Below are 13,126 nucleotides of genomic sequence, written 5' to 3'. Positions count from 1 at the left end.
CACTCAATGCCTAACCATATTGCCTTTGAAACACAACCACCCATTCCAGCAAACCACTAAACTGCTCCCAATGCATTTACATCCTTCCTTAACTAAAGAGACCAATACCTGTACATAGTACTCCAGATGTGGTCTCACTAGAGCCCTGCATAATTGAAGTATAATCTTAAAGTATTCTACTCACTTTGCAATAAATGTTAATATTGTATTAACTTTTCTAATTACTTGCTGTACCTGTTTTTTAACTTTATGGAATTCATGCACTAGGATACCCAGATTCCTCTGCAGCTCAGAACTTTAATCTCTCTTCACTTAGATAAAATGCTTTATTTTTATTCTTCCTGAGAAAGCGGACAATTTCATATTTTCCCACATTATACTCCATTTGGCAGTGATCTGGCAAATCACTGAGCCTAATTGTATCCCTTTGCAAGCTCATCTCCTCCTCAACTTAATTTTTCTACCTACTGTACCCTCGTGTCAACAAATTGGCAACGACACCTTTATCCAATTATAAAAGGGTGAGGTCTCAGTACTGATTCCATTTACCGACCACCCACTGCATCTTGCCAACCAGAAGACGACTCGCTTATACCAACTGTTTACTTCGCCACTTTGATCCAGTTGCTTAATGTTGGTCTTAGATATAAGTACCAGAGCCAGGACGTTATCAGATCATTAAAACAGATAATCTGATATTTATCCCACTGTTGACTGTGGGATATTGGTTCATGAAAACTATATATAGCATTTCCCTCTACAACAATAAAGACTGCTTTTCAAAAATACTTCATTTAGCTGTAAAGTGCTTTTGGACATCTTAATTTTATAGAAGGCACTGTAGAAAAGTCACTTTTTCAATTATGAAAGGTAGGTTATAATCTGAGACAGCAATATTTGTATTCTCAGGAACAGAGTGGCAGCAGTGATTGGCACAGACAGTGGCAGAGTTGGTGAGGGCAGTGGTTTAAAAGCTTTAAAAGGGGTTATGTGGCTCAGTTGGTTGGATGGTTAGTTTGTGACGCAGAATGATATTGACAGCGTGGGTTCAATTCCCATACTGGCTGACGTTACCATGAAGGGCCCTACTTCTCAACCTCTCCCTTCTCCTGAGGTGTGGTGGCCCCCAGGTTAAACTATCACTTCTCTCTCTCTCTCTCTCTCACACACACACATACACGCGAGAGAGCAGCTCTAAGCCTACGGCAACTTTGACTTTACCTTTTACAAGCTTTAAGAAACAAATGAAGGATGAATACATGTCAGTTCAACCAAAAATAATAATGGAGATAGCAGCCTTAGGAAAATGCACAAATGCGCAAACTAACACAATAAAGCATGACAAATTTACAAAAGAAAGTCCCATATTTAATAAGGATACTGTCGTAGCAAAAAAAAAATTGCTGGCACAAAAACAAGACAGCGGAAAGCCAACTACATAGACAGGAAAGAATTTTAAGATGCTCTGTGTCTCTCTCTCCGTCTCTCCCCCCGACCCCCACCACTACCACTTAACGCAGGTCAACCACGCATAGTGCCTTGGGATGCTTTAGTACATTAGAAGGTGACATAAATGGAAGTTGTTGTTTTCCCTAGATTACACAGAATTTCTGTTGACAGACTGCTAAGTCTATATGTTGTCCCTCACAATCAAAATAAGTGGTAAAAGATCTGAACAGACCAAAACTGGGTATGCGGTAGGTAGGGAAGAAACCTGGTAAAAACATTCCTGACCTCATCCTCACCAATCTTCCCAGGACAGCATCAGTAAGACAGACAATCACACAGGGCTTGCGGAGACAAAGTCCTTCCTGCACACTGAAAATATCCAATACTGTATTGTGTGATACTATCACCACACTAAATGGCATAGACTTTGTACAAATGGAACAACTCAAGACTGAGGTTCCATGAACTGCTGTAGGTGTGCAGCAGAATTAAAGATAGGGCGAAGCTGCCATAGTCTTAGCATACCATAGGGTTGCTCTCTCGGACGTGGATGACTGGTAGTGGTTTAACCGTAGGGTCACTACAGCTGAGGTGAGGGCAGATATTGAGAACAAGAGAGTCCTTCATGGTAACCTCAGCTACTGCAGGAATTGTACCCACAGTGTTGGCATCACTCTATCACAAACCAGCCATCCAGCCAACTGAGCTAAACCTCCAACACAACGTGCAACCTCATGACCCAGTGCATCGCTGACTCTACCATTATCAGTAAGACAGGGGATCAACACTGATTCAATGAAACTTAGCAGAGGTCAAGCCAGAAGAAGTGGCACCAGCCACAACGTCAAAAGATAAAGGAGAAAATTGTTGGAATCTGTACTGAAAGCAAAAAAATGCTGGAGGTCACAGTGGCTCAAGCAGTATCCGTGGGGAGAGAGCAAGCTAATGTTTCGAGTCTGGATGACTCTCCATTAGAGATGAAATGCTTTGAGGAAGAGTCATCTCGGCTCGAAACATTAGCTTGTTTTCTCTCCATGGTTGCAACCTGAACCACTGACCTCCAGCACTTTTGGCTCAGTAATGAAAAGTGAGATGTTAACTTGATTCTGCTGTCAAACAGCAAAAGCACAAGACATAGAGCTAAGCAATTCCACATACTACCTGGCCAGATCCAAGTTTTGTACTCCATAAGGCACAGGGGCAGAGTTTGGCCATTCAACCCAACAAGTCAATGACATCACGGTCAATCGGATCATTCTTAAGCCCATGATCCCAACTCCCCGACTGATCAAAAATCGCTCAACTTTGAATATACCCAACAACCCAGCCCCGATAGCCCTCTACATTAAAGAGTGGTGCAGATTCTCTCCTGAGAGAAGAAATTCCTCCTCATCTCTGCATTAAATATGTGACCCCTAACTCTAAGGTCATGCCCTCTGATCCCAGACTCTTCCACAAGGGAGGCAACCTTTCCTGCACATGCAGGCATGAATGGTAGCGGACAACTAAACAACTCACTGAAGATGGCGATGCCACAAATATTCCAACGGGAATCAGAAGAAAATTTTGCCACTATTCAGTGTCATACTGGGTGCAAAGGAAGAAGGTTGTGCTGTTGGAGGTCAGTCATTTCAACTTCAGGACATCTCCACCAGAGTTTTCAGGGTAGTGTCCAAAGCTCAACCATCTTCAGTTGCTACAATGACCTTTTCTCCATTATAAAGGTCATAAGGAGGAAGTGTTAACTGATGACAGCACCGTTTGTGACTCCTAAAATACTGAAGAAATCCGTATCCAAACGCAACAAGACCTGAACATCCATGTGCTGGCTGAAAAAATGGCAAGTAACATTTGCACCACACAAATGCTAGGCAATGAGCATCTCTAAGAAAAGAGAACCTAATCCCTTGGCACTCAATGGTATTACATTCACTAAATCCCTCAATATCAACATCCTGGGGGTTACCACTGGTCAGAATTTAAACTGCTACTAGCCATATGAAAAATGTGACTTTAAAAGCAAGTCAGAGCTGAGGGGTCCTGCAGTAATTGTTCAACTCCTGGCTCCCCAAAGCCTGTCCACCAGTGTAGTGGAATACTCTCCACTTGGCTGGATGAGTGCTGAACAAAGAGCTTGACACCATCCAAGGCAAAGCAGCCCACTTGATTGTTTTCCATTGCGGTGCCACTCACTCACCGCACCCCACTCCCCAATTAACCTCACCAACACTCAGAAGTAGCAGTGTGTACCATCTCTAAGATGCACTACAGAAATTCACCAGGGCAGCACATTCTAAATCTATGTTCATGACCACCTAGGAGGACAACAGCAGCAAATACATCAGCCTGTCACCACTTGCAAGTTCCGCTCAATCACCATAATGACTTGAAAATCTATTGCTCCTTGAGTGTCAAAATCCTAGTACCGTCTTACTAATAGCATTATTTGTCTACTTGTATTAGTTTAAGAACAAAGCTCACTGAGACCACAACCTTCTCAAGGAGAACTGGGGGCAAAAAATTAATACCGGCACTGCCAGCAACCTCCAAATTCCATGTGTCAACGAGAGAAAAGGTCAGAGTATGATTCCCTCATAGTTGGTGATTTGAAAATAGAACCCCAAGCTAAGGGATGGGCCACTTAGGTCTGAGGTGAGGAGAGATTTCTTCTCCAAGAGGGTAAAGAAACGTTGGAATTCTCCATTCCAAATGGCTATAGATAGATGCTCAATTGTGGGAAGTGCTCAAGCCCAAGGTTAATGCATTTATGGGATCTGAGGCAAAGAATATCAGGACAGTGAAGTGGCGATAAGAAGTCATCATGAATGTTGTAGCAGGTCTCCTCCTTTTTAATTTATGTTCTCTAGTCACTTATTTTCATTCAAGATTCCTGACACTAGACATTACAATAGATCCTTGTTATCCTGACCCCACTGATCCTCTCCAAGTGCTCAAGACTTTGACCCGAATGAACTATTTCAGGAATCACACTGGCTGAAGACAGCTGCACATCTTCTGCACAATGAGCTATTATATACTCTGTGCAGACAGTAACAGTCATCTTAAAATTATTATATTCAAATCATTTTAAGATGATTTTAGTAGAATTTAAGTCCATTGAACATACTTTTTACCCAGGATCAGCTTATTACAGACTCTGTAAAGTTAATTAAATACTGTTTGAGGGAGGAACACAAGCAGGCAACACATTCACAGCATTCTCACATAAGCATTAGCCAATTATTTGTCACGATGGTTAGAGATCAGCACAGGGCCAAGAATACATGAGAGAACGCTCAGTTAATGGGGATGGAGAAAAGGCAACAGCAACTCAGCTGTCCCATATCCAACAGGAAATCCCATGGGAGAGAGGAGTCTAATAATCATCTCCTGCTCTCTGTACCTTAGATTGAAGCCAAGTTGTGAGTAAAGAAGTTGGGAGGTCATGTTGGGGCTGTAGAGGACATTAGTAAGGTCATTTTTGGAATACCCCATTCAATTCTGGTCTCCCTGCTATAGAAAGGATGTTGTGAAACTTGAAAGGGTTCAGAAAAGATTTCCAAGGATGTGGAAAGTTTGAGCTATACAGAGAGAGTGAACAGACTGAGACCACTTTCCCTAGAGTGTCGAGGCTGAGGGGTGACGTTACAGAAGTTTATAAAATCATTAGGGATGTGGACAGGATGAATAGTCAAGGTCTTTTCCCCCAAGGTAAAAAGAGTCCAAACAGAGGGCATAGGTTTAAGGCGAAAGGGGAAAGATTTAAAAAGGGACGCATGGGGCAATTCTTCATTGCAGAGGGTGGTGTATGTATGGAATGAACTGCTGAAGGAAGTGGAGGAGGCTGGTACATTTACAACATTTAAAAAGGGATCTGGATGGGAATATGAATCAGAAGTGTTTACAGGGATATGGGCCAAATAGAATGAGATTAATTTAGGACATCTGGTCAGGACGGATGAGTTAGACCAAAGGGTCTTGCTTCCGCACTGAACAACTATATGACTGTATAACTGGTCAATTTGATCTTAAACTTTGCTGATGACAGATTTATCATAACTGACCTACACTGGCTCTCCGTAATGCCTCAATTATAAGATTCTCACTCAACTCTTTCAAACTTTTGCAATTTCCTTCAGAAAATAAATTCTCCACAATCTTAGATTTCCTCTAATGCTGGCATATCCTCAGTGGTCTTGGCTCTGTTATTGGGACTGTGGCTTCATTGCTGAGGACCAAAGCTCAGAAATTTATCTAAGCCTCTCCATGTCCTCTTCCCCACCACATCCAACCCAGCGCCTCACCAGCTCAAGAACGCACCTAAAATTTTGACCAAGCCTATTACCAAGTGTACAGAATAATGCTTCCATGAAACGCCTTGTGGCATTCATGCACATTAAGGGTAGCAGATAAATTAAAGTCATTTAATTGTATGTTCCAGAAAGATTCAGGTTTTCCGGAGAAAGGCCAAAGCACTCATCTCCAGGTCTGAGTCATCCTGAAGAGACTAACATTGGTGTGAAAGAAAACAGAATTTTCAGTGTTAAGACTGTTTTGCATGGATTGGTTGGACTGAAGAGTCTGTTTCCATGCTGAAGATGTTTTAAAGGCAATTATTCATTACAATATGGCAAAATGCTGAAGGTTACCACGGACTACTGAACCAGAGGCAGAGGCAGAGGCCCAAGTTTAAAACAAAAACTGCTCAGGTTATAGAAATAAAAAAAATTTTAACGCACAGAAGTTGCATGGAATATGTGGAATTGTCCCCAGAGAGACAGCACAACAAAAAGCATTGCTAAACATATGGCAGGATGAACATGTATTTGAGGGAGCAGGCCAGAACATTCAAATAAATTCCAGAATTCTAAAAGAATGTATGTACTGAGCATAGTCCAAGGCCTCACCACTTCAGAACTCTTAAACCGTCAACAAACAGTCACTATTCTAATATAAGAAATGACATGGGAGGCGCTGGTGTTGGACTGGGTGGACAAGGTCAGAAATCACACAACACCAGGCCATAGTCCGTAATAATGGGAACCGCAGATGCTGGAGAATCCAAGATAACAAAGTGTGAAGCTGGATGAACACAGCAGGCCAAGCAGCATCTCAGGAGCACAAAAGCTGACGTTTCAGGCCTAGACCCTTCATCAGAGAGGGGGATGGGGTGAGGGTTCTGGAATAAATAGGGAGAGAGGGGGAGGTGGACCGAAGTGGGAGGGAAAAGAAGATAGGTGGAGGGGAGATTATAGGTGGAGAGGTAGGGAGGGGATAGGTCAGTCCAGGGAAGATGGACAGGTCAAGGAGGCGGGATGAGGTTAGTAGGTAGGAAACGGAGGTGCGGCTTGAGGTGGGAGGAAGGGATGGGTGAGAGGAAGAACAGGTTAGGGAGGCGAAGACAGGCTGGGCTGGTTTGGGGATGCAGTGGGGGGAGGGGAGATTTTGAAGCTTGTGAAGTCCACATTGATGCCATTAGGCTGCAGGGTTCCCAAGCGGAATATGAGTTGCTGTTCTTGCAACCTGCGGGTGGCATCATTGCGGCACTGCAGGAGGCCCATGATGGACATGTCGTCTGAGGAATGGGAGGGGGACTTAAAATGGTTCACGACTGGGAGGTGCAGTTGTTTATTGTGAACCGAGCGGAGGTGTTCTGCAAAGCGGTCCCCATGCCTCCACTTAGTTTCCCCAATGTAGAGATAGCCACACTGGGTACAATGGATACAGTATACCACGTTGGCAGATGTGCAGGTGAACATCTGCTTAATATGGAAAGTCATCTTGGGACCTGGGATGGGGGTGAGGGAGGTGGTGTGGGGGTAAGTGTAGCACTTCCTGCGGTTGCAGGGGAAGGTGCCAGGTGTCGTGGGGATAGAGGGGAGTGTGCAGCGGACAAGGGAGTCATGAAGAGAGTGGTCTCTCCGGAAGGCAGACAGGGGTGGGGATGGAAAAACGTCTTGGGTGGTGGGGTCGGTTTGTAAATGTTGGAAGTGTCGGAGGATGATGCGTTGTATCCGGAGGTTGGTGGGGTGGTATGTGAAAACGAGGGGGATTCTCTTGGGGCGGTTGTGGCAGGGGTGGGGTGTGAGGGATGTGTTGCAGGAAATGCAATCAAGGGCGTTCTCCACCACTGCGGGGGGCAGAAGTTGTAGTCCTTGAAGAACTTGGACATCTGGGATGTGCGGGAGTGGAATGCCTCATCCTGGGAGCAGACGCGGCAGAGGCGAAGGAATTGGGAATAGGGGATGGAATTTTTTCAGGGGGGTGGGTGGGAGGAGGTGTGGCTGTGGGAGTCAGTTGGCTTGAAATGGACATCAGTTTCTGGCTGGTTGCCTGAAATGGAGACAGTGGTCCAGGAAGGTGAGGGATGTGTTGGAGATTGCCCAGGTGAACTTGAGGTTGGGGTGGAAGGTTTTGGTGAAGTGGATGAACTGTTCAAGCTCCTCTGGGGAGCAAGAGGTGGCGCTGATACAGTCATCAATGTAACAGAGGAAGAGGTGGGGTTTGGGGCCAGTGTAGGTGCGGAAGAGGGACTGTTCCACGTAACCTACAAAGAGGCAGGCACAGCTGGGGCCTATGCGGGTACCCATGGCCACCCCCTTTGACTGTAGGAAGTGGGAGAAATCGAAAGAGAAGTTGTTGAGGGCGAGGACGGGTTCGGCTAGGCGGATGAGGGTGTCGGTGGAGGGGCACCGGTCGGGTCTGCGGGACAGGAAGAAGCGGAGGCCCTTGAGGCCATCTGCATGAGGAATGCGGGTGTATAGGGATTGGACATCCATGGTGTAAATGAGGTGTTGGGGGCCAGGGAATTGGAAGTTCTGGAGGAGGTGGAGGGTGTGGGCGGTGTCACAGATGTAGGTGGTGTCACAGACGTAGGTAGGGAGTTCCTGGACCAAAGGGGAGGAAGTGGAATCCAGACAGGTGGAGATGAGTTCGGTGGGGCAGGAACAGGTGGAGACAAAATGCAAGAAACACAGCTGCCAATGCATACCTCAAGTTCCCAAAATCTGCAATTAAAGAATCAGTTAATCTGTGCTAAGACCATAAGACAGAAGATCATAAGTGGGCCATTCAGCCCATAAAATCTGTTCTGCCACTCAAGACCATAGCTGATTTGATGGTCCTTTACTTCACTGTCTGCCTTATCTTCATAACCTTCGATTCACTTACTGATTAAAAATATCATCTATTACAGTCTCAAAATGCTTGACAACCCAATCTGAAAGTCCTCTGCAATAAAGAATTCCACAGGTTCACTACGCTCATGCATTTTAAATGGACAAACCCTTACTGGGTTTGTATCTCTGGTCCTAGCTTCTCCCAGAAGAGTAAACAACCAGTTTGCATTTAAGTAAAAGCCAAAAGAACTGCAGATGCTGTAAGTCGGAAACAAAAACAGAACTTGCTGGAAAAGCTCAGCAAGTCGAGCAGCATCTGTAAAGAGAAATCAGAGTTAAGTTTTGGGTCAGAACTGAGGAAGGGCCACAGGACCCAGAACGTTTACTCCAATTTCTCTTCTCAGATGTTGCCAGACCTGCTGAGCTTTTCCAGCAACTTCTGTTTTTGTTTCAGTTTACACCTAAGTCTCCTAAAAACCTTGTGGGTTTCAGGAATGTGTCGTCTCATTCTTCAAAACTTCACTGAGTTCAAGATTAATCTCTTCAACGTCTCTTAAGAAAATCCATCCATACCCAGGATCAGCAAAGTGAATCTTCTCTGGGCTGCCTCCGATGTTAATTCATCTTTCATGAGATATGAGGTCCAAAAAGACTTCACAGTATTCCAGATATGGTCCAACTAATGTCATGTATACTTTTAGCAAGACTTCTCTATTTTTATATCCCATTACTACTGAAATGGAGGCTAACACTCCATTTACCTTTAACCTTACTGCAGAGCCTGGAAGTTAGCGCTTCATGACCCTGCACGAAAACACACAAATCACTCAATGCAGAGAGACCACTGCACAAAATGATATTCAGAGCTTCTATTATTCCTGCTAAAGTACATAATCTTTCATTTTCCCACACTATATTCCATCTGTCAAATTTTTGCAAACTTACTAACCCACCTAAATGCCTCTGTAGACTGTCAGTCCTCTGCACCACATGCCTTCCCACCTACTTTTCTGTTATCTACAGATGTGGCAAAAGTATATTTCCTTCCCTCATTCAAGGCATTAATATATATTGTAAATAATAGGGGCTCCAGCACTGATCACTGAGGCACACCAATAGTTACAAATTGCCATTGTGAAAATGACCCTGCTGTACCAACTCTATTTTATTAGACAGCATATTCTCTATTCTTCCAATATGGTATTGCCCAATATCACTAGATATTATGAGATAGTAGGGACTGCAGATGCTGGAGAACCCAAGATAACAAAGTGTGAAGCTGGATGAACACAGCAGGCCAAGCAGCATCTCAGGAGTACAAAAGCTGACGTTTCGGGCCTAGGCCCTTCTTCAGAGAGGGGGATGGAGAGAGGGTTCTGGAATAAATAGAGAGAGAGAGAGAGAGAGGGGGAAACAGACCGAAGACGGACAGAGGAGAAGAGAGGTGGAGAGGAGAGTATAGACGGGGAGGGGATAGGTCAGTCCGGGGAGGACGGACAGGTCAAGGAGGCGGGATGAGGTTAGTAGGTGGGAAATGGAGGTGCGGCTTGAGGTGGGAGGAAGAACAAGTCAGGCAGGCAGGAACGAGCTGGGCTGGTTTTGTGATGCAGTGGTGGGGAGGGGACAAGCTGAGCTAGTTTTGGGATGCGGTGCGGGAGGGGGAGATTTTGAAGCTTGTGAAGTCCACATTGATACCGCTGGGCTGCAGGGTTCCCAAGCGGAATATGAGTTGCTGTTCCTGCAACCTGTGGGTGGCATCATTGTGGCACTGCAGGAAGTCCATGATGGACATGACGTCTGAGGAATGGGAGGGAGACTTAAAATGGTTCGCGACTGGGAGGTGCAGTTGTTTATTGCGAACCGAGCGGAGGTATTCTGCAAAGCGGTCCCCAAGCCTCTGCTTGGTTTCCCCAATGTAGAGGAAGCCACACTGGGTACAATGGATACAGTACACCACATTGGCAGATGTTCACCTGCACATCTGCCAATGTGGAAAGTCATCTTGGGGCCTGGGATGGGGGTGAGGGAGGTGGTGTGGGGGTAAGTGTAGCACTTCCTGCGGTTGCAGGGGAAGGTGCCGTCTGTGGTGGGGTTGGAGGGGGGTGTGGAGCGGACAAGGGAGTCATGGAGAGAGTGGTCTCTCCGGAAGGCAGACAAGGGTGGGGATGGAAAAATGTCTTGGGTGGTGGGGTCGGATTGTAAGTGGCAGAAGTGTCGGAGGATGATGCGTTGTATCCAGAGGTTGATGGGGTAGTATGTGAGAACGAGGCGGATCCTCTTGGGGCGGTTGTGGCAGGGGCGGGGTGTGAGGGATGTGTTGCGGGAAATGCGGTCAAGGGCGTTCTCGACCACTGTGGGGGGAGAAGTTGCAGTCCATGAAGAACTTGGACATCTAGGATGTGCGGGAGTGGAATGCCTCATCCTGGGAGCAGACGCGGCAGAGGCGTAGGAATTGGGAATAGGGGATGGAATTTTTGCTGGGAGTGTATTCTGTGAGGCTGTGGGAGTCGGTTGGCTTGAAATGGACATCAGTTTCTAGGTGGTTGCCTGAAATGGAGACAGAGGGGTCCAGGAAGGTGAGGGATGCGCTGAAGATGGCCCAAGTGAACTTGAGGTTGGGGTGGAAGGTGTTGGTGAAGTGGATAAACTGTTTGAGCTCCTCTGGGGAGCAAGAGGCGGCGCTGATACAGTCATCAATGTAACAGAGGAAGAGGTGGGGTTTGGGGCCAGTGTAGGTGCGGAAGAGGGACTGTTCCACGTAACCTACAAAGAGGCAGGCACAGCCTGGGCCATGCGGGTACCCATGGCCACCCCTGAGATGCTGCTTGGCCTGTTGGGTTCATCCAGCTTCACGCTTTGTTACGATTGGATTTCATCTCAGGTTCACCTCATATGTGAATTTTATTTAACAGTCTTTGAAAAATCCAAGCTTATTACACGTACTGGCTACTCTTTATCAATTCTGCTGTTACCGCCCCAAAAAAATGCAAATTGATTTGTCAGGCATGGCTTCCACTTCGTGAAATGAGGCTGACTCTGCCTGATTATGTTGTATGTTTCTAAATAGCCTGGCATTGCAACGTTTCTAATATCAACTGTTATTTATCCAACAGTAGACATGAAGCTAAGAGCTCTAGAGTTAGCAGATTCCTTGTCTTCCTCTCTTTTCGGGGTGATGGCACACTGCACTTTAAAAGAATAAAACTACTAAATTTTATACAGCAGCAAAGGGCACCCCTACGGCACTGCCGCAGCACTGACCCTCTGGCGCTGGCCCTCGGGGACTGACCCCCCCCCGGCGGCGCGGCGCTGGCCCTCGGGGGCTGACCCCCCCCCGGCGGCGCGGCGCTGGCCCTCGGGGGCTGACCCCCCCCCCCCCCGGCGGCGCGGCGCTGGCCCTCGGGGACTGACCCCCCCCCCCCCCGGCGGCGCGGCACTGGCCCTCGGGGACTGACCCCCCCCGGCAGCGCGGCGCTCCCTCAGTACTGACCGTCTGACAGTGCGGCGCTTCCTCAGTACTGACCCTCTGACAGTGCAGCACTCCCTCAGTACTGACCCTCTGACAGTGCAGCACTCTCTCAGTACTGACCCTCTGACAGTGCAGCACTCTCTCAGTACTGACCCTCTGACAGTGCAGCACTCCCTCAGTACTGACCCTCTGACAGCGCGGCACTCCCTCAGTACTGACCCTCTGACAGCGCGGCGCTCCCTCAGTACTGACCCTCTGACAGCGCGGCGCTCCCTCAGTACTGACCCTCTGACAGCGCGGCGCTCCCTCAGTACTGACCCTCTGACAGCGCGGCGCTCCCTCAGTACTGACCCTCTGACAGCGCGACGCTCCCTCAGTACTGACCCTCTGACAGTGTGACACTCCCTCAGTACTGACCCTCTGACAGTGTGACACTCCCTCAGTACTGACCCTCTGACAGTGTGACACTCCCTCAGTACTGACCCTCTGACAGTGTGACACTCCCTCAGTACTGACCCTCTGACAGTGTGACACTCCCTCAGTACTGACCCTCTGACAGTGTGACACTCCCTCAGTACTGACCCTCTGACAGTGTGACACTCCCTCAGTACTGACCCTCTGACAGTGTGACACTCCCTCAGTACTGACCCTCTGACAGTGCAGCGCTCCCTCAGTACTGACCCTCTGACAGTGCAGCGCTCCCTCAGTACTGACCCTCTGACAGTGCGGCGCTCCCTCAGTACTGACCCTCTGACAGTGCAGCGCTCCCTCAGTACTGACCCTCTGGCAGTGCGGCGCTCCCTCAGTACTGACCCTCTGACAGTGTAGCACTCCCTCAGTACTGACCCTCTGACAGTGCAGCACTCCCTCAGTACTGACCCTCTGACAGTGCAGCACTCCCTCAGTACTGACCCTCTGACAGTGCAGCACTCCCTCAGTACTGACCCTCTGACAGTGCGGCACTCCCTCAGTACTGACCCTCTGACAGTGCGGCACTCCCTCAGTACTGACCCTCTGACAGTGCGGCACTCCCTCTGTACTGACCCTCTGACAGTGCGGCACTCCCTCTGTACTGACCCTCTGACAGTGC

General features: G+C 47.6%; 1 protein-coding gene across 2 annotated transcripts in view; it reads right to left on the bottom strand.

Annotated features, from left to right (window-relative positions):
• The window catches only part of mat2b (methionine adenosyltransferase 2 non-catalytic beta subunit methionine), a 57,589-nt gene that overhangs the window by 20,434 nt on the left and 24,029 nt on the right, over nucleotides 1-13,126 (bottom strand). The window lies entirely within an intron of this gene.

The sequence above is a fragment of the Stegostoma tigrinum genome, chromosome 13 (assembly GCF_030684315.1).
Source record: "Stegostoma tigrinum isolate sSteTig4 chromosome 13, sSteTig4.hap1, whole genome shotgun sequence".
Classification (NCBI taxonomy): domain Eukaryota; kingdom Metazoa; phylum Chordata; class Chondrichthyes; order Orectolobiformes; family Stegostomatidae; genus Stegostoma; species Stegostoma tigrinum.
The sequence above is the reverse complement of the archived record's forward strand: the minus strand, read 5'-3'. Positions and strand labels throughout refer to the sequence as shown.